At 41.9% G+C, this 7,142-nt stretch overlaps 1 pseudogene; it reads right to left on the bottom strand.

Annotated features, from left to right (window-relative positions):
* Positions 1 to 1,817: 1,817 nt before the first annotated feature.
* LOC136277598 (uncharacterized) lies at positions 1,818 to 2,796 on the bottom strand (annotated as a pseudogene).
* Positions 2,797 to 7,142: the final 4,346 nt, after the last annotated feature.

Raw genomic sequence — 7,142 nt, 5'->3', positions numbered from 1 at the left:
TGAAAGGCCAGTGAGGCGTCTATGTGGGATGCCTCAGCGCCGCTGAAGTCGTTGATGCAGTTTACACACTCGTGGTGATAGGCGGGGCGAAAAGTGTACGAAACGGCGTTTGTGGTGCACTGGCAAGCAAGAGTGATGGCACGGAGACCAAAGGGGAGGGCAGTGTCAAAATAAAACAAACTTTGCCAGCAGTAACCATGAAAACTGTAATCTGTCGGATCAACGGGAATTCGACAGCAGGCACGCCAGAATTTGACAGTAGGCGTAGTCCTTCTTGTAAAGGTAACGGGCCCTTGGCAATAATGAGATTGATGAAGATCGGCGGAACGAGGAAGAGAGAGGTGAGGAAGGAGTCTTTGGGAATCCCGTTGTTAACGCAGGTGCCTGCGGGGAAGTTAAGGTCCAAAACAACACATCGCTTAGACTCATCTTTTGGGACTGTTTGTGGCGGTGAGGTCTGCAGAGGAGGAATGGGTCAGCGGTCACACCATATGCGAGTTCTGTCTGTAGAAAGGAGCTGATGGCATTGGGGAAGTTGTTTGCGGAAGAGTGGTTTGACTTCAAAGGTGTAGGTGTGGAGGCAGAGCTGTAGTTGATTGGCCAACCGAAGACAAGAAAATCAGCGACTACAGAATAAGAATACGAGTCAAGGGAAGATGTCAACAAAGGACTATTCAAATTTGAAGGAACCCGGATTCGACCACCAAAGGCATTTGAGCAGAATGATTTTGAGCATGAATATGGTGAATAATGGGAGCGTATGAACGGGTGCTGGACAGGGAGAGCTAACCGGGTGACGCGGCAGGGACGGACAACAAAGTGAAGGAGGAGTGCTGTGCGACTGTAGAGATGAGAGATGGGTGGGTTTGGGAAATGGGTGAGATGATTAGTCAGTCTCAATTGGGCGGCAGCACTGATGATGGTCAACGGATCGAAGAAGATGCTGGGCGGGTTGGGCAAGTGATAATTGTGGGATCAGCAAATTTTATCGTAGGCGCAGATGTGTTCTGCTCCCTGCTGGTGAGTGGGATCGTTGCAAGATCCGGTGCTTGAGGTTGAGCACTGGTTAGTCACCGTGACTCGGTAAAGTTGAAGTGCTCTGTCTCACTGAAATTGGCGCCCCAGTCGGCGAGACTGGCTTTAATACGGTTTAGAACAGTGGCATGAAAGGAAAGAACGGCGTTCCAACGATACTTGAACGCGAGTCGCATTAGACATCAGATGTTGTGTCATAAATGCATGTTTGTCTAGTGTTTTGGTTTTTACGACGTCCATAAATGAATTCAGCAGTCTAGAGATCCTTAAATTTCTTACGGGTAAGGCCGAAAGGAACGTATAGATGGGGCCATTCTTGTGGATTAAGAATGCGAGTATTATGGTCGATTTGACATTATGACTTACCGGCATTGCTTCCGGAATGAACAATGTCCAGCAAAGGAATCGATGCGGGTTTGGAATTGGCAAGGGAGAAAAACGAACGGGCCTTGGATTTAGTATCTAGTTACAGCAATTGAATTTCCAGGCATTGTTTTTCTATCTAGAGCTTGAGAAAATTCATATCTTGATTGTCGTGTGTGGTTGTTAATATTGCCGATCCACATAGTGGCGTGTCTTCTTGTCGTAGCACAGAAGTTGTGGATGGTGCGCTGAGAAGTAGGTGCTCAACGGCTGGAGGATCATAAAGAAAGCCGCTTGGCGAGGATGGAGGCTTCTTCGTGCGTTTTCCAGCGGCAGAAGCCACAACAAAAACATGAGGGACGCGTCGCAAAGCAATAACTACAACGAACAAAGGAACAAAATGGGAGATAAAATGTCAACTAAATGTCTGTGAACATCAAGCCAGGCACAGCATGTAGGCCTGGGTCTAACTTATCTCTTCCCCATGGAGTATGAACTATCTCAGCGATTACCTTCTTCAGGTTGTTGTTATACCCAACCGTACTCTGAGTGTTAAGAGGAAGATTTGAGGACATAAGCCAAGTGCATGGTGAGAGTGCAAGATCAAGCCGGACTTTTGCCTCATCAGTTGCGAGCTGAAACCTCTGAACGCTCGTCGAAATTTCTGGCGTTATGATTGGATCCTCGACCAATATGAGGAACTCATGTTGGACTTCCGTAGCACTTCCCGATGAACCTAAAATTGATGACCTGATAGTGACTTGTGCACCAAGAATGCAATAGACGAATGCTTCATTTGACTGATTCAGTCTCCCCATCCCAGCTTGTGTCAGACCTTCTGACTTGCCTGCCATGAAGAAGTCGAACTGACTCTCAACTTTCACCTTATCGTTCCTTATGAAATGCCTTTTCCGCCCTTATTACCGAATTTTTTTCTTCCAGGGTATGTTATTAAATGATCTGCCTCTGCACCAACATGACACATAAAAGAAAACAGATGCAAGACCATGATTATCGCCTTATTTGAATCAGAATTCAACCCCTTTCCGCTGCCCGGCCGAGGGCTTGTCCTAGATGAAATTCCGAATTCCGCACATATTCCTTTAAAGATGGCGTGTCATAATTATTATTTATCTGATTGAACGTTGGGTCTCCTGGAAGAGCCGCTTCACTTTGAATTCCATCCATCTCAAAAAGAATCCTTCTGACTGTAAAGTGCATGTGAAACATCAGAAACGACTTGATCTGTTCTGGAACCTTATTGAGAACTTCACAAGAGATTCCACGGCCAGTCGTTGAACACTATACTGCGAAGTTGAGCTGCTGAGGCCAGTAGCTTATCTCCAGCCCCACAAGCCATCTCTTTGATTCTCCGCTTGAAGTGTGCTGGATTTTCATTCTTGTGAATATTCCTCTGGATTTTGCATTGAAGTATTGAGATGGGTTAACAAAGATATTGATATCCTCATTCAAGCAGCTGACAGAATGGAACTGCTGGCACCTTTTTTTCTATTTGGTTTAGAGTGAGTTTGAGGGGAAAACCTCAAATTCCAAGTGCCTGCTTCACGTTATAATCCCAATATCTTTTTCCTGATCCTGAGACGCTGGACCGAACTCCATCTAATCCACTGAAGTAAACTTCAGCTCTTGCTTGTCTTTTAGGCCTTTGGCTCGGCCCTAAAGGGCTCCACCGAGCGACACTTGTACACTGAACTTACTCAAGTCTGCATTTGGATACCTGCAATTTTATTTGCTTCATCTGATCTTAGTCACACAAACCCAAAGGGTCAGAAATCGAAGAGTTAAACATTTTCATTGCTTTTATAATCAAAATGGCTGTTTTTTACAATTATTGCCGATCCAAATGATCTCACGGCTCACGTCAAAGAGCCGCCGAAGGCCTACCTCTCAGCAGTGAAAGATATCAACATATTAGGCTAGTAAGCTTTTCTTTTTTCCACTCGTGGTTTAATTTGAAGCGAAGTGGAGAAATCTTTGTATTCAATGCGCAAGGCACTCCAACTGTAAAGAGAATTTCAGAAGGTAATTATTCACTCAAAAGCCTTGGCCAAGCTCTTCAAGACACATTGAAGAGTGAAGGAGTGGAGATTGAAATGAATACTCCAAAATGAGTGTTGGAAATCCAAAATCGTTAAAATAAGCACATCCTTCTTGACAATGATCTGGCTTTGCAAACCATCAACTTAATCAAAAAGTTGATATCATTCACCAACTACCTTATCCATTGCGATCTTTTGGATAAAACGAAAACGTATTCAATGGAGAGCCCTCAAGGATTCTTGGATACTTCGACATTTTTGGGAATCCTTTGACAAGGTTAACTATCATTTTGAAGTCCCAACGGAATGAAAAATATCACCGAGGAATTATGTCACATCGATGCGAATCGCCGTGATAATGATAATTATAGCATTAATTTCAAAGGCCTCCCTTAGTTGAGTAAGAGATAATTAATGATAAAAAATGTCTCCTGAAAATATTTTGCGAAGCCCTTTGGGTCACGGGCCGCTGTTACGGGAAAAATTACTGATTTTTCCCGTGTGTGTTATTCGGAACATATTTATTCGTAAACTTTCACATTTAACCATTTCAAGTCCTTTCATTTTAATAAATCAAAAAAATGCATAAAAACCACAGTAGCTTTTGAATAGATTTTTGTTGTTACTCACTTTTACTATGCACCTGCTTGTCGGCACTTTTGTCATTTATTACATGGTTTTTTTAGGTAAATATAGGTGTCAATGGTCTTCCTGGAAACATTGGTTTTCATGGTAGTTAGCAGCTGAGTTTATACTCGTAACTTTAATTTCTTTTCATGCGATAGTTTCCAAACCAACCTTGCATAGATAAGCAGAAACTTTTAATTGCTTTTCCGTTTTTATTTCCTAAGCTGCGCTGCTGCAATTAACATAGGTATTGTTTTCTATATCAGAGCTGTAAATTCGCACCTAAGTTTCCTACGTTAATGGCCTAGAGTTTATTGCATCCGTCTTTTTAATTTTGAGATTCTTTCTGTCGTAGAAACAGATGAAATATTTAAGTAGTTTTCATTTAACTTCAAAGAGACTTTTTTCCGCTCCTTTGTGTCCTTATTCAAATATTGCGATTTGGATAACAATAGCACTTCACACCAGTTAGTTCTTAAGCAAGTACCTTGTACAGCTTTGATGATTACAACCTTGAGTACGCTAGAGGTCATGTCGCTTGTTGGCCTGACCTAGAATAAAAGTACTGAGGAACCAAAGATTGTCTTATCCTTGACGTCCGTATAAGCTCGCTCGAAGTAGATCTCCGTGTGCCAGGAAATCGTGACGAGTTTCCGTTCTCGCTGCCAAGTGGTCTCTACCGAGTTATTTCCCCTAGTTGTTATTGTTCCGTCCGCGAAGATTCAGTTTTCCAGTTTGGGCGGAAAACCTATCGTCACACCACAAAAAAAAAAAAAGCGCACACATGAAAATATTACCTTTTGTAACACAATCTCATCCGACTTTTCCAAACCTCGAGAAGATAAAGATGGGGAAAAGACACCTTAAAACTAACCCTTTATATCACATCGTAAACGGAAGTCATTAAAGGATATCCTAATGACAGCTAAGCTTTCAGGTTAGAAGATATAAAGGCGCAAGCGAATGGCAGACGTCGCTCAAGCAATCAACACCGTTTGACGATCGACTACCTTTTGCTTTCCGGCTTACCCGGTGTGTCGCCGTGCGCATTGTAGAGTTATTTATTGGTCAAGTGATTCCTTTCATGGCTAAAATTCAACTGTCTTTCGTACAATAATCAAGATAGTAGATTTACCATACAACACTCGCGATAAGTTAATTTCCTTTTACTTAGGAAAGTAGATTTACAACACAACTGAGTATATAATAGTAACGTTGTGTAACACAACATTAAGCCTTTTCTCGGCCATAATCGGTCTCAAACACCCGCACTTAAAATGCGAGAAACACATGTACCGTTGGAGAGCGTTTGAGAGCGTTTAGTCAGAGCTATTAAAGAAGGATCAAAGCAGCCATCCAAATCTTTGAAAGGTTCCAAACTACGACGTACATCAAATTTGACCTTCTTGAAATCCGGTCTCAAATTACATACAAAAAAACAGTGATCGCGTTTGTCCTTGAGAACCATAGAATACGCGACAAATACGAACAAAAAACACTTTTACACATTCAGAATAGATCAAATTACCTATAGCTATGGTGAAGGGAAAAAGGAACCGCCTAACTTTTACGGAATGTTCAGTCAAAATCTGCCGAATTCTGCTGCTTTCACCGCCATATTGAAAATGAAGCTACCACAATGCAACGTAATCGGAGTGCGTACACCGCCTGATTTGCGATTGTAAGAAGGACTTTTTTTACAGGCCTGTCTCTAGAGTAAAAATGATCACGTATGGAAAGCCTAAATCTGTTAACACGGCTGATCTTCGCAACAATCTAGCCTCTTCTGACCCGTGTACTGGTGTGAAAGTCGTAGCCCCAATGATCGGAAAAGCTGGTTGAAAACTACGGAACAACACTGTTCTGTCTGATTAACCATCATGCACCTATCTAAACTAAGAGGGTAACGAACAGGCCGCAAGTTCCTTGATACAACGTAGAGATCGCATCGACAAAAAGACAGAGACACAAAGCAGAAAAGACCTGATGAAGGACCAAATTAACATCGTACTTCCTAACTTTAAAGAAAAAGAGAAACCATGTCACCCTTATTATACATAAAACACTGAAACTTTTTATACAGACTTTGTAGATGGCAATACATCTGATCTTGGGAAGCTGTTTAGAAGAATGAAAGCACTCCTCGCGCCGATGGATAATCTCTGTTTTCCTGACTATCGTAATAATCACGCTCTAGCTGATGACATATGTAGATTCCTTTGTCCCAAGATCATTAATAATAATAATAATAATAATAATGACTATGATTTAACTCTTATATTGCGCGCTTTCCATGAAATAATCAAGCGCGCATTACATGATTTCTATCCATAGCAATTTAATACAGGGTATCTAACTGATAATTATTTAAAATATACTATGATAAAAGTAAAATATACAACATATGTTAAGATACTAGTAATTATCGTGATAAAAATGAATAAAAAGCGAAAAAGTCCTGGTGGGATTTTTTCCGTCGCCATTTCCTTTCCGCCTTCCGCCTCGTCCTTATAGCACACTTAATCTCACTGTTGAAGCATGGCAAGCGCTACGCAGAGACAACCACTTTCTCCTTCATCGGCGTACGCTTGTTCAGAAGAGATGTTAGAGTCGAATTGTAACTGGACGTTAGCTCATTAAGGTCACTGTATTCCCTTGTGCAAAGTTCGGATTTTTCCAGAGCCTGGCGTAAAGCATCAAAATCAATTGCCCTGAGTGGACGATAACGAATAATCTTTGTAACACAATCAGGCTTTGTGCTGTTAAGAGAACACAAAACAGATGCGTGGTCCGAGAGATATCGGTCGGCCACAGGAACGCAAGAGATGACTAGATATCATGCTCATGCATGTATTTCATCAAATCAAGCGTATGGCTGCTCACATGAATTGGTACATTCACATGCTGCTTCAGTCCCATTGACGCTAGTAGATCCAGAAATGCTCTTGTGTCAGGGTCGTCTTCGACATCCACATGGAAATTATAGTCTCCGGTTAGAATAAGAGACTCCGGGGATAGAATAATTGTCTCGAGATAGGAGCCAAACTCCTCAAGAAA

The sequence above is a fragment of the Pocillopora verrucosa genome, chromosome 13 (assembly GCF_036669915.1).
Source record: "Pocillopora verrucosa isolate sample1 chromosome 13, ASM3666991v2, whole genome shotgun sequence".
NCBI lineage: Eukaryota > Metazoa > Cnidaria > Anthozoa > Scleractinia > Pocilloporidae > Pocillopora > Pocillopora verrucosa.
The sequence above is the reverse complement of the archived record's forward strand: the minus strand, read 5'-3'. Positions and strand labels throughout refer to the sequence as shown.